The 17,397-nt window shown below is 37.1% G+C and overlaps 1 pseudogene; it reads right to left on the bottom strand.

The window, feature by feature from the left end:
* LOC135206595 (DNA polymerase alpha catalytic subunit-like) overlaps positions 1–17,397 on the bottom strand; it is a 148,162-nt pseudogene that overhangs the window by 81,684 nt on the left and 49,081 nt on the right.

Below are 17,397 nucleotides of genomic sequence, written 5' to 3'. Positions count from 1 at the left end.
AGTTACAATTAAATAAGGTGGTAAGACATTTGAAAAAAAACACAAAACAAAAAAACAATGCACATATCAAATGTAAAATAAATGTCAACACACAAGGGTTTAATGAAAACTAAAGCTATTACATCACAAGCATGTATGTGCTGCTTTCTACAATGTAAGGTATACAAACCTCTTGTTGACACAAACACAAAAAGCAGTTGTACTGAATCAACTTTGCGGTAGCTAAACTGACTTTATTATTAATACAGAATTCAAAATTACTTCAAATATTATTTAAAACTATATGTATGAAATCAAGTGATCACTCGCTCTACAACAGAAAGTGTAGGCAAATTTTTTTCTCTCAAACAATTTGATGTTAAGACACTAAAATTATCCAGTAAGTATTGCATATGTTTAAAATTTACTGTATGTGCACCTTGTTGGTAAGTTATGGATAATTACCTAATATGTCCAGTAAAAGTACCACTACATTAGATACCAATTCAAGAATACATACGCAATAATATATGAATGACAAGATTTGGTCCAGTGCAATATTACAGAAAGTCATTACTAAAGTTGAGCTTCTGCTATGCAAGTCTATCTCAAGTTTGTGTATCAGAAAAAACAAGTTCTACCATTCACTCTCTATTTGGATCTGCTGAGATAAGCTTGGCAAGTCTCAAATGAGCAGACAGTGGTTCAACAGCAAAGCAGTAGAGCACTACCCTATTTACAAAATGCCAATTATAAATACCTGTGATGAGGGAGGCTAGATGGCGTGCAAAGAACCTTGAATATGTAAAGCCCAGGCAACCATACATACTGTTGGCAGTCAGCTTTAAGGCTTTCTGTCGGATATCATACTGAAAAGATGTGGAAAATGTCTTTAAATATCTATTTAGAATATTCTAAAAATTAAAAATTCATATGCATCTTTGATAATGCAACTATGATATCAAACAAAAAATGTATTCAGTATCAATTCCTATTATGGTAGTCATTAAAATCTCTTCAAAAATGTCAGTTACTAGTTCAGCTTTTTTTTTTTTTAACCTTTGGCAACTTAATATATATATAGTAATATGAATATATATTAATCAGATAAAACTCAAAATGGCTTCAGCAACAAAACCGACTATGAAAATCAACAGAAAAGAAACCAACATTGTCCTTACCTGTAACTTCAGATCAGGCAATAAGTCTGTCTGTTTCATCATCTGCTTAACTTGTTTTCTACTTTCAAACCAATTGCGGATTTCAGTAGGAAGAACTCCTGGCTCTGTTCCCTCTTCGGCATAGTTGGCAATTCTTCTTCATTCTTTAAAAACAAAAATACATCAACAAAAACTCTTACCTTCCATAATTAGTTACAGCAGCAACCTAGTTACTGGTGTTCAGAAAATAGTTAATTAAAACACCTGAGTACTATACAGTGTTCCCCAGTATTCATGGGGGTTGCTACCAGACCCCCGCAAATAGATAGAATATGCGAATAGTTAAAACCCTATACAAAAACACTTAGTTAAAAACCCCTATAAAAACGCTTCAAACTGCCTATTTTGTTAGTTAAAACTCAAGAAAAACCCACTAAAAATGTTTATAGCTGCTTGTTTTAATAGTTTGATCATAAAAAGTAAACTTTATGATGAAATAGATAAAAAAACCCAGAAATTTGTGGATATTTCTCATAGAAAAATACCGCGAAGAGGCGAATTTTCAATGAATAATGGGGGAAAATGTTCCAGAGAGAAATGCACGAATATGTGAGACCGCTGTATCGACATACTCAGTACTTTATCCAAAGCACTGAACTAATTCATTTAGCTCATATGCCTGGCCTCAAGGATTTGTCTTTATCAATAATAATCATTTTTTTATCTACTAAATTACAGTTTTTGAACAATTTCATAACCGGGCTAATTGAAAAAAGAGATGGAAATTCTGACAAAATGTCTTATGATTTCTTTCCGATGTAATGATAGCTATAGGAAATAATAGTATAGGGTAGTAGTAAAAACAGAGAGAGAATAATCAAACTACATTGAAAATAACGTGAAAGAGGAAGAGAGAGAGAGAATTGAGCTTTGGTGTGTGAGACAGAATTTGATCAACAAAACCTTAGTCACAGGAAGATGGACCATAACACAATCGCAATTAAAATCTTAGGACCATCATAAAATCTTTGACCTGTGACCTCGCACCAGACTTACTCAGCTTCTATCGATAATGGAGCCCCACCTCCAGGAGGAGGTATTAACATGTTAAAATATTGATTCTGCCTGGAAAAGGAGGAATTAAGTTAACGAATTAAGTTAACACAACCTAAAAGGGGATAAGGAAAAGATAGGGAAAGACCGTTCCACGAATGCGGAGAACCAGAACCTACAACGCCTAAGGTGGTGGTGCCGAATTCAAACCGAGGGTGGCTGAATTTCAGAACGACAGAAGAAGACATAGGGGAAGGGCAGCCGTAGTTCAGTAAAGAAGTAGAAATATTGCCAGGGTCCAAAATTAGATTTATAAGCTTTGTAGTTGTAACTTGTATTCTCTGCGACAGTAAAGAAAGAAACCCTGCCGTTCGTCCCACTCAAACTTCTCCTGAGAGACTAAGACTACTATGATTATTAATCCAGAACTAACATTAAGAAGAAGCATAAAGTTAAACATAGAATCAGACTGCAGAACTAATCAAGAAGAAGAGGCAGGTAAGCGAACATAACTCAAACACTACCTTAAAAAGGGCACAACACCAAAACTTGACGTTTGTTGCACATACGTAAATGTTTTGGACATTCACAATAAAATTTCTGACAGCCAGTGTTACATTCTGTTCATATGATAGGGACAGGATCATGTAGGCAATTCATCAAATATCACTGGGTCAAAAAGACTGACCAATTCCAAGACGAGTCAAAATTACTGGTGTGTCTTGTCCCTTTTGATAAGATGAAGTCCATACATATTTCCACTAAAGTTGGGTAGTTTCATTCTCTTACTATCAGGATCACTATTCTGTACATTTTCCCATTTATTGATTATACAGGTAGTCCCTGGTTATCGCCAGCATTGGTTATTGGCGATCCGGTTTTATGGAGCTTGTCTAGCGCGATGTGCCGATTTCCGGTTATCAGTGTCAATAATTGAATACTGGTACCGATGCATACCTAACAGATGTGCCATTAACCGGTTCTTGGCGCCGATAAGCACATTGTCTCTTAATGGATCCATATAATTAATCATTCTAATTGTTGAAAAACTACTCCACCTATTAGTGCGACATAAGAAGGAAAGTAGGATGGACTACACATGCAATGGGTTCCAAATCTCCAATGACATAACGTTAAAATAAATTAAAATTTAGATTTATCAAGCTTAACAAATGAAAAGATTTGGAAAAAATTAAAATATGTACTGATGACATACAGTACTTTGCAAGTCACATGGCATTTAAACTGAAAAACATGTAACAGCCTTTCACTTGATAAAACACTTTCCACTAAATGTGTAAGTAACAAAATCATTAACATGCAAATTTTAATCAATTTAGTACTCTGTAAACAAAGTTAGAAGCTGAGTACGTACTGACCACATCTATTTTAGTTCACTCAAATCTAAATAAAATTTACTTAAAGATGGCTTACAGGTCCAAACAGAATTGACTTTTTTTTTTTTTTTTTTTTTTTTTTTTTTGATAAATCAGGATTCATATACATATACAATTTTTTTTTCCAACTGTCTCATGAAGAAAAGGTGAATCCAAAATACCTGTACGTATAACCTAATATACCTTCTCAAGTGCAGCCTCGCGCTTAAAAATTACTTCACGAACAAATTAGGGGAGAGGTTCTGTATTCTCTAAACATGAAAATATACATATTGCAGCACTAACTGAATCTGTGAAAAGAAATATGCAATACTACTAATACTGATTGTAGTGGAGGCATGTACTGTATTCTGAAATGAATCCATTACTTATCTCATGTTACATAAAATTAAGACGGGGTTTATGGGGAACACTTCTCTCCCGAACAACCTTGCTGCGCTTGAAGCATAAAGCTAATATTTTCCAATACATTCCTTTACAATCTTTGGGTCCCTACTGCAGCTCCGAGGTCCACAGCCTGAACCAATTTAAAACTACACATGAGTATGACTACATAAGCAGATAAATTAATCTTAAAACATATTGTAATTTATTGCTTCAGAATATTACTCAATAATTTTCATGAATGGTTCTTATGAAAGTTTGGCTTATTATTGGGGCCCTAATGTTCTGGTTTAAAGAAAAAACATACTAATCTATTGTACATAGACCACCCTTTATTTTCATTATTCATTTATTGTCTCTCAGAAGTAGTCTCTAACATTTGAAGAAACTTGCATTTACTCTACATAAGGATACCTTGTGTCTAGTTTGGCAGAAAATAGTCCACTGGTTTTGGAGTGGTATAAACGATAAAAAAAAAAAATCAGTCAGACAGATATCCAAACTTACAGATGTTGGACAAACCTGATCAAGAAAGCTCATCTGAACTTTCAATGTGAATAAGCTATAAAAAGGAAAACATCTGCACATTCTATGTAAAAGCTTCATAGATACTGATTTCAATGAAACAATCAGGTTTTATAATGACTGATATCAAATTATAGATATACAATTTTACAGTCAGATATGCACTACATATATAAGCTTGGAATCTATAAATCTCCATTATTCTACTGAAAGATAACCTACAAGTAGGCAATTTTCAAGTTGTAGATATCCATGCCAAACTGCAAAACTGAAAATGACTTACCAGGAATACTTTTCAAGTAACAAACCTGCAAGAACGTACTCTTATCTTCAGCGAATGCGTGGCATTGTTGTGAAGCAAATATTGTATTCCTGAATGATAACTTGGGTACAAAGAATTGAAGTCCATGAGCAAAATATATTTATCATAAAAAGCCCTTCTTAGGATCTAATACAAGACCTCCAGCATAGGCAGGTTTACGACGTCCTTTGGCACTTCTTTTACCACCTGTTTCGTCTGCTTCCTCTGCTTCTTCATTGACAGCAGCCTAATAAGAGGAACACTATTGAATTTTGGAAAATAAGGCATCACATAAGCATCTACACCATGTTAATATAAAAACTTTTAATACTTACAAAAATGCATTCATTATGAACCCATTACTGTGTGTTGCCTGTGAATCACTGATATTGGAATCCACTAGAAGGGAAAGATCATTCAGTCCTATGGTTTAGGCATATGTCCTCATAATCCTTTAGATCACTGGTAGCTAACATGAATCATTCTTAGTGTAGTTTGATCAGCTATGACAAAGTGAGGGATCAACTAGAGTATTGAAAATTTTTAATTTTATCCTTCATCTGCACTCATTACTTAAACTAAGCCTGAATAGCAACTAGGCAGGGGATTACTGCACTACTGATAATTAGTAACTTGATAAAGAGATCCTGAATATTGAGGCATAAAGAAAACATAGTCTGGGACAGAAGACGGAACACGGAATCAAGAGTGGTAAAGAATCTTTTGATAACTGAAGGATTACATGAAAACCCATACAACTAACGCTACCTCTGAAGCACTAGCCCCTTCTAATGAAAAATAAATCTAAAGTAATCCCTCAGTCATCTAGATCGCTACTATCTGACACACCTAGACCAAGGATCAAGGATCCATAATATATATAAAATATGATATATATATATATATATAGATAGATATATAATATATATTAAATATGAATATATATATATATATATAGATAATATATATATACGATATATATATATATTATATCTATAAATATATATAAATATATATATATAATATATATATAATATATATATATATATATATATATATATATCTATATATATATATATATTTATGTATATATACATATATATATAATAAGATTATATATATAACTATATATAGTATATAATGTATATAAAAAAAAAAATAAAAAAACCCAAATGTATATATATATATTATATATATATAATATACCAATAAGGATATAACCCAGGAAGGTAAATAAACCAACATTGGCCCCAAAAACCAATGGCTGGTAACGGGAGCAACAGGAAAAAGGTGGTAACACTGCTGACACTCGGACTAACCAAGGAAACAGTTTTAGGGGAAGGGGAAGTCTTAATAAGTTTCCATGGTGAGAGAGAAGGGCGGGGTTGGATGGATGGCCAGGGCACCATCAGAATGGAGGGCCAGTTAGCAAGGCAGAGGAAGGTCATAGGTGTTGTTTTGGAAGGTGGGTGGTGCTGGGAAGCAGTTTTATGGCTAGTAAGGTTGGGGGAGGCAGCTGCAGTGTTGGATGGGTGATAAGGGATAGGTAGAACTGACTTGCTAGAGATTGTTTTGGTTTCATGTTTTTATGTTTAGGATATAGTCTTCTTCTCTATCTTCAGCTTTTCCCGTCCTTATATGGGGTTGTTGTTTATAAGCCTTCTCCATCTGCTATCATGCACCATTACCTCACTCACATTCCTCTCCCCAAATGTTCCTGTTCACTGTCTCAATCTCATTTTTGGTCTACCTCTCCTCCTTGTTCCAGGCACTTCCATGTTCATGGTCCTTTTATATACACAATCCTCCTCTCCTACAGTATCATATTTATTACATTCATATGTACAGTTGAGAGAGACAGAGGAGTACAGAGAAGAGAGAGAGAGAGAGAGAGAGAGAGAGAGAGAGAGAGAGAGGAGAGGAGAGAGAGAGAGAGAGAGAGAGGAGAGAGAGAGAGAGTCATAAAATATTCTCAAGTGTACTGTCATGATATGTGTGATAATCATACTTAGAATCAACTAAACTTTAATAATTTATCATACAGTAGTTTGAGTTATGATTTATTCATATCTGTGAAGCTGCACTGTGGGTCAAAAGTGACTGTTTATCTGTGTCATGGTTTTTGGAAAGTAAGTATTGAAGACAAATTAAATAAGTTTAAATAAGTATACAGGCAGACCCCGGTTACTAGTGGGGGTTCCTTCCCGGTGGTGTGCTGATAAGCGAAAAACCGCCATTGACCAAACTCTGTGATTTATGGTGCTTATGGTGCCGATAAGCGGTTATCGGTGCCATAAAAATAAAAACCCTTGTGGTGCAAAAAAAGCCATAAATAAAGCCAATATGGTGCTAGACAAGCATCAAAACTGGATCGCCAATAACCGGAGACTGCCTTTATCTTAGTCTAACCACTCAGAGCTGATGAACAGCTCTCCTAGGCTGGCCTGAAGGATTAGATATTTTTATGTGGCTGGAACCAATTGGTTACTTAGCAATGAGACCTAAAGCTTATCATGGGATTCGAACCACATTATATCGATAAGTGACTTTGTAATCACCAGAAATCATTTCCTCTGGTTTTGCATTGGCAGACCAGGGACAGTGAATGCAAGTTACCAAATCAATGGGCGAGTACACAACCCACTCGTCCAAGGAGGGACCAGTACGAAGACAAATAATGACTATACTTTATTGTCTACTTACCATAAGGATTAGAATGATTACATTTCATTGTGTAATTAAGAAACTGTATTTGGATTAAGATTTTTTGGTGCTACATTACTTGGGTTAAGGTATCCAGGTTAAAAAAGATTGGACAGCAGTACTTAATTGTATTTTATCAGATGGCCATGAAAATTAAAAGAAAAGGAAAGAGAATAATATTCTGCTATGTATATATAGTACTGTCACAAGATTTGACAATCTAACATGCACAATTTTTATGGAAGTGTGTAAAGCTTGAGTTCTTTAACAGATAGCTTATAAAAAAATTTACAACAGCCTCAATGACGGTACCCTGCCCCTTTGAATAGCTCCAAAAATCTACATTTCTAGTAGAAATATAAATTTTCATAATCATTATTTGGATCCTACCTACTGTTAAATTTAGCTATATCTCCCCGCTGATTGGCAAGTCGGCATTCAAACAAAAAATCGAATGCTGCCAGATGACTGTCTAGTTTACCTGTTTTCCACCAGGTGTGTTTCGAATGTTTTAGCTCTTGTCAGAATTCTATTTGACAGCCCACTAAGGAGAGATAACCAGGTATATGAGGTGGTAAATGATGTTGGACAAAAAGCTATATCTACAAGATGGATAGTAACTGAAAAGATAAAAGGGGGGAAAGGATATGTAAAGCAAGATTGGTAGCTAGAGGGTTTGAAGAAGAGATGGCAAAGTGGGGAAAAAAGACGCTCCCACATTGCAATGCTGAAAATTTTAAAATTCTGTCTAACCATAATGGTGAAAAATTGGAATGTTATACATTGGATGTCAAAACTGCATATTTACAAAGGTGATGAGATAGAAGATGGTTGGAGGGATTATGGAAGTTGAAGGAAACCATATATGGCCTCAAGGACACAGCAAAAGCATGGTATTGTAAAGTGGTGAAAGTAGTGAAGGAGCTACATGGTGGAGAGACGAGAGAAGAAGACTGGAACCTAATATATTCTTTTGGAAAAAGGACAATAAATTGAATGACACTTTGTGTACCCACATAGATGATTTTTGCTAAGGAGGAACGGAAGGATTCTTAAAGGAAACGATTGGGAAATTGAAAGGGAAATTGCAAGTAGGAGAACAAGAGAGTAAAAGGTTCAAAATATATAGGAGTAGTAATAGAGCAGGAGGAGAATAGATTTTCCCTTAATCAGTGGCAGTATATAAATTCTATATGAGAACCAGAGGCTAGAAGATACACGGGTAATAGAGTGCTAGAACAAAAGGAGTTAACTGAGTAAAGATCAGTGGTAGGACAGCTGAATTGGGTATCACTACACACGATGCCAGAAATATCATATGATGTTAGCGAATTAAGTAAAGCATTTAAAGAAGGAACAACTCAGGATATGAAGAAGCTTATTAAAATTGTGAGAAAAACTAAGAGCATGATGGGCGAAGTTACAATAAGTGAAACGGAAGAAGAAAAGATTTATTGGGAAGCCTATGCAGACGCTGCATTTGGAAACATAGAAGATGGCCATACTCAACTGGGTTATATTATTTCCTTGACAGATGGGAAGAGAAGTCCCATATGGTGGAAGTCTAGGAAATCTAGGAGTGGCAAAATCCACCATTGAGGCCGAAGCCCTGAGTGTTGGGGAAGCTTAGAAGGATTGACATATTTCAAACATTTGTGGGAGAGTAGGAGGGAGAAATTTAAAAGCTTTGGTTAACACTAATAGTAAAACACTAATGACCGCCATCAAATCGAGCACTGTAAGTAAGTCAGCAAGAGATTAAAAATAGATATTCCAGCAATAAAAGGAAACCATAGAATCGGGGGAAATAAAGGAGGTGAGATGGATAAAAGGAAAGGAGCAAGTGGCTGATGTATTAACTAAAGCAGGAGTTTCAGGGGAATGTATTAGAAATTATGTAGAGGGTAAAGAGTTGGAAGATGAAGGAAATTAAGAGGGGACTAGGTTAGGAAACAGTGGGGCGGAGGGAGGGAGAAAGAGATAAGTGTGATTATATAGTGTATAATTGTTATTGGTATTTGATGCATTGTTGAAATATGGTGGGTGTCTCATATATGGACAGCATATGGTTGATTCTAGAAGGTGTCTGTTGATGTATTTAAGTTGTGTTGTGACGTCATAGGCTGTGACGTCATAGACAAGATGGCGTCGGCGTCGGTGGGATGTAAACAATAACACACGACAGTAGAAGACACGTGGTGGTGTTTGGTGGTAGGGGGAGAGCGCTCTGGTCTGGTAGGGAGTTTTTGGGTCGTAAGTCTTGTTGTGTTGTTGATCTAAAGTGATTTCTGGAGTATACTGGAGGTTGGAGAATGTGTACAGGTGGGCAGATTATTCATTTGTGTAAAGAAAGTCAGGCTACACTAAAATTCACTGAGAACTGACCCGTTCCCTGGCAGCGGACGGACTACAAAATGTCGCAGGGCAGTCCTAGGCTCGGGCTACGTACAGACGAGGGCACCAACACCTTACTTCTAACAGGGAATGCGAAAAAGAGCACACACTATGAGGGGATTCAGAACATTCCCGACACAAACTCAGTTTAACTGGGATTAGAACGAAAAATAGGTTTAATGTTCTAACCTCTTGTTATGCTTTTCCTGAACCAACAAAGGGGAGCAGAAGGCGAGCTACACAGAAAGTCAATACTAGCCTAATAAACTGCCTAGTCTGAGTAGGGATAGTCTGACAGGTTTAAGTTCTGACCTAACTAATTGCTTTCGCAATATGACAAATTTTTAAACAATTTGTATTTTTCATAACTAACAAACCTAAGGTCTTAACATTAGGATAATACTAGCGCCAAGTTGGAAACTGGTAGAATTAAAATTAAACTTGTGAGAATCCAGGGACTATTGCCATCTATACCAGGTCACAGGGCATGTAGTACCCAGAATGCCCCTTAGCGTCCCGTGACCAGCCAGTTACTTTCCTACCGCCTTTAAGGTAGGACGTGATTACTTTCTATCTGTTTTAAAGCCGGTTTTAGTTTGCCTGATTTTATTCATTTTCACTTTTTAATTTTTCTCAGGCATAAATTTCTCAGAACAATTCCCTCCATTCTTCACATCTAGTAGTTCCAAGATCATACTCTGTACCCTTGCAAGTACAAAGGAATGTTGATCAACTTCCAATTTCAACATTCTGGTTACACCAAAAACATTCCTACACAGCTTGATGTAATTAGTTTTTGCTTACTGGTGGAAGATATCCTAGGAAAGTGAAATTACAATACCATAAACAGGTGTAAAACAGACAAACTTCATAGAATACCAACAATCGCCTAGCCACAATGGCGGCAAGGAGAATTCTGACAAAAGCTAAAACATTCGAAACACACCTGGTGGAGAACAGGTAAACTAGACAGTCATCCGGGCAGCCATTCGATTTTTGTTTGAATGCCGACTCGCTTAATCGGCAGGGAGATATAGCTAAATTTAACAGTAGGTAGGAATTATTCTCTCAAATTTTAATCCATTCTCAATGTGTAGGAGTAACAAAATCAGTGGCTCTATGGATGTTCTTACTTGCTATCAGTGGATCATGGGTAGTGCACTAGATGGTAAAATCAACATAATGAAAACTCCTGATAAAAGTTGAATTTGTTTCTATTTCATTGATAGCTACAGAAAATCAAGTAGCTGCTAACTTTTTTGGTTAACTCCTTCCTGTTGTTCAAACTGGGAAGATAATTTAATTTGGTTGACGAGGCAGAGAAGAGGGTGTGAAGTGTCTCTTCTTGAAGTTAATTGATTTAGAGATAAGACAATTTTTTTAAAACCAAACAAGTTAAAAACAAGTTAACATTAGTTTTCTATTAATTTGCAAATGCAGTTTGTTTGGGCTAAAGATCGGTAATTGGCTTGCGAAAAATTGAAATGATAGGAATTTTTCCAGGTACTAGGGAGAAGTCATCTCCCAGATATTGTTTAAGATCTTCAACAAGTTTGCCTTTGCATCTTCAGCTATGTGCTTCATCATCTCATAGAAGATGTTATCCTTTCCCGGGGCTGTTTATTCAGCTAATGATAGGGCACGTTGTAGTGCTCTCAATATCATCAAGCTGTAATATAATTCTTCTTTAGCATCTAACAGCTTGAGGCTTGGTAGATAATTTTAAGATATCTGAAAAATGGTCCACCAACTTAACAGCATCATCAGGGTCTGTGATTAGTTGGTTGTTTATTTTGAAGGAAGGTAAAAGTGAAGTAACATTCTTGCCAGTCAGTTTCCCAATATTTTTACCTTATCAAGCTTGAAAGGTTCTTTGTATTAATTCCATTTATTTATCTTGCTGTTTTTTTTTTACACAGTCTGACCTTCCTGAACCTCTTAAATCTGGCACGCCATGGTGTCTTTGGCAGCTCCCATGATCTAAGCCTTTTTTGAATCAGCTGCCATTAATTCTTGAGCAACTACATGGGCACTGCCTGTTTCCGTCCATTTGCAGTGCACCCACTCTATATTGTAGTTCAGCAACTTAGTTAGTTGTGGATTTTTCTGTGGAATGTACTTGTGATTTGCCGGCATACGAAAACACAACCCTTGCCGATAAAGAAGCACACCAATTTTACTAGGTTTACTACCTTGTTTACAAAGCTTAAAGCTTCAATGACTGCATCACGTTTTGCCACAAGTAATCTACATAAAACATGAAAGGTTATTGTATCTTGTAGGAAAAAATAAGAAAATAAACAAAAAAGGCAGACACAAGTTACTCTTGAACAGTTACAGATGTTAACGAGAGGGCTTGCAAACAAGAATGATTCAGTTAACTTTTGGTAAAGAGGAGGATTGTAGGCACATGTGCTAACCTACCCGGACTGAATGTCTACGCTTTGAATCTGATAAATGACTAGGCTTAAATTTCAGTAATAAACAGTGATGAGACAACATGGAAACTAATAATTACGTATTGAGCTAAGTTGTACATAAATTTAAGAAAGGTATAATGTGGGGGAATAGGGTTGTTTAATGAACCATTCTGAAGGAATATATTTAACCCTCACAATCTACTAAAAATTAAAACAATTAAATCAATGTAAGTCATCATGACTTCAAAGTGACACCAACCTTCTGATTCCCACTTGCAGGCTGTCTATCTGGTACAATGAAATTTTTTCCAGTAAATGCATGCAGTAACAAGAACTCATTCTCTCTGATCGACCACAATTCCAACAGAGTTCGTGAACATGACATTTCCTGTAAAAAAGATTGGTCTTTATCTTAACACCTGTTCTATTCAAAACATGCTTTCCACACATGAAAAACATCACCTATCAAAGCTGATCATAGACAACCTTGATCTACACACTTTAAACAAGCTCATCAACTATATACAAGCATATATTTGCACTCTTCTAATGTTCCAGACACTCCAGTCTTTTATCTAATAAATAGATGAATGGTAGTACAGTGGTTCCCCAGTATTCGCGGGGGATGCGTACCAGACACCCCCCCGTGAATAGTTAGAACCCGCAAATAGTTGGAACCCCTATAAAAATGCTGAAAACAGACCTATTTTATTAGTTAAAACTCAAGAAAAACCCACTAAAATTTTCATACTTGGTTTTTTTTAATAGTTTTATCACAAAAAGTGCATTTTATAATGAAATTGATGAAAAAAACCAAGAATTTGTGGACATTTCCCATAGAAAAATACCGCAAATAATGCGGGGAAACGTTCCCGAGAGAAATCCGCGAATGTGTGAGTCCGCGAATCGGAGAACGCAAATACGGGGGTCCACTATATATGAATTTGCATAACCCACCTTCATCCTCTGGTACTCATCATTCACCAACCCTTTTCTTTGTGTATCTGCACAGCTTCAAAGATGAGAAAATCTATGTTTCTTCCACTACAGGATTGCACAGCTAATTAACCTTGTTTCATTGTCAACTTTTTTTTTACCTCAATTTTCCTTTCAGTATACTAAAACCACTATAGGAATCTTCTGCCTTTAAGGGCGCATATGGCCAGACTTAATTGCCTGGGTATTATGTCTCTCATCTTCAGGTATTTTGTGTAGAGCAACACCCCATTTACAACTGCTTCTAATTGTTCCAAAACTATAGGAAGTTTCTTTGCATATTCTTTAATGTTAAAGCTTATTGGTATCAATAAAACAGATTTAGTGTTTGGCATCACCTGGGTAAAAAGTGGTTAACTATACGCTGTTTTTTTTTTTCCATCTGTCCATCCACCTGTGGTGTTTGCGCATGGTAACACTGCTTCCTGGGCTTTAAATAATATCCTGTTTTGAATATTAACGGTGTAATTCGCATACAGTAAATTATTAAAACACTTTTCAGTTGCAAATGTACTCCCAGATATCCTTTTATTTACCTAAAACTTACACATAGCGTAACTATTTAAAGCCCAGGCACAGTATTACCATGCAAAAACACCACAGGTGGATGGACAGATGGAAAAAAACAGAGTATGTATAGTTAATAATTCTAAGACTAAATCCTAATCACATTCATCATCTTTAGAACTTGAATATCTCTGATATCTAGCGTTATTTGGTTTTGTAATATGGACAAAGGGTAACTTGACTTTTCTTTCTTTTCAAAACATTCCTACTTAATTTTCTTCCTTCCTAACAAGACCGCAGCAAGCATTGTTGTTTCAGTAGGTATTTTATGATATTATCTGTATAACCTTATTTATTTACTAAAATTAAAATTAAGAGAGTATAACTTTCATAAATACCAAGTCTATATTTTTGTTCCAAGTTATTTACATTTACTTCCTTCTATATTTTTCACCCTTGAACATGTATTGTGTTTAAGTTGTCGTCTTCTTTGACGAAATTATTAGTCCACTGTATAGCAGGGTCAGCCACTCAAGTTAACTTTCTCCATCTACAGTCAAACCTTTTTCGTAGACTTTCTTCAACGAAATTTTGTCTTGGTTATTGTACGTTTCCTCAGTTTTCATACACTCGGAAAAACTCCATTTGGGGCTCAGCGTGTGACTGGGTCCCGTATCACCACACGTTTTGTGCTAATTTTACCATAAAAACTAATTGCAAGGTAGCCATCATGGGGCCAAAGAAAGCTGCAAGTTTCACCCCTTTGGTAAAAAAGAACAGAAATACAACTGAATTTAAGAAAGAACTTGTAGTAAAGTATGAGAGTGGTGCACATGTAGCTCACCTCACTAGGATGTATGGCAAGTCAGTATCGATGATCAGCTCTATCCTAGCAAAGAGAACGGAAATCAAGGCAGCTGACATTGCAAAAGGGGTCACTTCATTAACAAAAAAAGAGACCACAGCTAGTGAAAGACATAGAAAAGCTTCTGTTAGTGTGGATAAATGAAAAAAAATTAGTGAGGGAGAGTGTGTGTCTGAAGCGATCACTTGTGAGAAGGCTAGGATGCTATTCGTGCTGATTTAAGTAAGAAAATGCCAACAACTAGTGATGCCTTGGTGATTTCAAAGCCAGCAGAGGCTGGTTTGAAAAATTCAGAATGCATATGGACATCCAATGTTACACGGCATGGGGTGGCTGCGAGCTCGGATAAACACGCTGCCGAAGAATTCGTTGGTGAATTCAGAGTATCTTGAGAGTGAAGAATTCTCCCACAACAGGTCTTCAATTGTGATGAGAAAGTCCTGTTTAGGAAAAAAAATGCCAAAACAGACCTACATCACGCAGAAGGAAAGTTCATTGCCAGGGCACAAGCCTATGATGGATAAGATAACACTCTTGGTCTGTGGGAAATGCCAGTGGGGATTTTAAAAGTGTATCACTCTGAAACTCCCAGAGTTTTTAAGAAAAACAATGTGATAAAGAATAAATTGCCTGTGATGTGGAAGGCCAATAAAAAGGCATGGGTCACAAGGTAAAATTTTATTGAGTAAGTAAATGAAGAGTTTGGCCCAAGTGTGAAAAGATACCACAGTGAAAATCAATGCCCTTCTACTGACTCCAGGTAATGGACAATGCTCCTGCACATCCCACTGGCTTGGAAGACTAGCTGTTAGATGAATTTAAATTCATCACTGTGAAGTTCTTGCCCCTAATACCACTCCTCTAATCCAGCCCATGGACCAGCAAATCATCTCGAACTTCAAGAAACTGACACATAGGCACTGTTTCAAAGGTGTTCTGAAGTGACCCCAGACACTGAATTGACCCAAAGAGAGTTCTGGAAGGAGAGCACTCAATATCTTTTTAATTGCATAAGTCTTTGGCAGGGAGTGACTTCCAGGACAATGAAATCTGTTGGAAAAAATTGTGGCCACTGTTACCCCGAGAAGGATTTTGAAGGGGTTTTTGAAGCTGATCCCGACGACCCTAGGCCTGTTGTGGAGTCTACTGTGTCTCTGGGGAAGTCCATGGGCCTGGATGTGAGTGGCGAGGATGTGGAAGAGCTAGTGGATGCCAACAGGGAAGAACTAACCACTGAGGAGCTGCAAGACCTTCAACAGGAATAGCAACAGACTGGAGATGAGGAATCCAAGAAGGAGGAGGAGGAAGAGAGGGGGTACTGCATCTACTTCAGCGATTAAAGAAATGTTTGCCAAGTGGAGTGATGTAAAAAAAAATTTTGGGGGCACATCATAACAAAGACTTTGCAATCCATGTCTCTAACATGTTTAATGACAATGCTTTTTACCAGTTCAGACAGATACTGAAGTAACGTCAGAAAGAAATGTTTCTGGACAGTTTTGTTATTCAGCAAGGGTCCAGTGACTCTCAAGCTGGTTCTAGTGCCAGTAAAAAAATGAAGTGGGGAAGTAACCTTAGATAGTGCCACTAAAAAAACGTAGAGAAGTAACCCTAGATAGGTTCATGATACCTGAAATCCTTCTGGAGGGGGATTCCTCTTCCAAACAGTAACCTCTCCACCTCCCTCTACCCTCCTCTCCGTCTTCCATACGCTAACGAGTCTTCCGTAAAGGTAAGAGTGATGTTAAATGTTCATTATTCATTTATATTTATTTCTCATTGTTTGCTGTATGTAAAACTGTGTTTATTCCCTGTAAAATGTATTTTTAGTTAATATTTTTGGGGGTCTGGAAGCCATTAATACTATATAAATTATTCCTTATGGGAACTATTGTCCTTGTCTGGGGGGCTGACCTGGTCCCCTGTTCAATCAGAACTGGTGCACAAGACAGAAAAACAGCATTTTTAAAAAATCAGGTTCAAGACGAACCGGTGCCGGGAGCCTGACTGCTGGCACCAAACAGACAGGTGAATGCATACTTTGTTCACTTTGTTTTGTTTTATGTACAGCCCGCCACAGGGATGATCCCTCTTTGGTGGGCCCTTGCATGATTTCAAAATATGACAATTTGTCGAAAATTGCATTTTTCCTAACTATACAAACCTGAGGTCCTTTAACAATAGGAAGTAGCTAGCGGCAGCTGGAAACGTCGTAGCTTCGAACAAGGGGAGAACGGTAGTTAACTGCTTGTCCGATAGTCGCGCGCCGCGCGACTGGGAGGTAAACAAATCACTTTTGCTTTTGGCCCATGCAAAATACGCAGAGTGAGGGGTGGCATGAGGAGGGACTATATGTAAAAGGACCTCAGGTTTGTATAGTTAGGAAAAATGCAATTTTCGACAAACTGTCATTTGTTCCGATACGTAATACAAACCCTCGGTCCTTTAACAATAGGAAGACTCACTTCTTGGTGGGAGGAATCTGAGTCTTTTGATGAACAGACTGGTGTTCGTCCATCCCTGGAATGCCTACCTGGTCGTAAGAGCGAGGGAGGGATCCAAGCCTCTGTCCGATTGATCGGGGGTGTGCACCGCAGGATCAATGGTCAGACCTCTGGGCCGAGTATAAGAGAGAGGCAAGCGTGTTTCTCTTCGTACCAGCAAGCAAGAACTTGTTCCTGTTTGCAAGAGGCAACATAAAGTATGGGTTGTC

Source organism: Macrobrachium nipponense, chromosome 31 (assembly GCF_015104395.2).
Source record: "Macrobrachium nipponense isolate FS-2020 chromosome 31, ASM1510439v2, whole genome shotgun sequence".
Taxonomy (NCBI): domain Eukaryota; kingdom Metazoa; phylum Arthropoda; class Malacostraca; order Decapoda; family Palaemonidae; genus Macrobrachium; species Macrobrachium nipponense.
The sequence above is the reverse complement of the archived record's forward strand: the minus strand, read 5'-3'. Positions and strand labels throughout refer to the sequence as shown.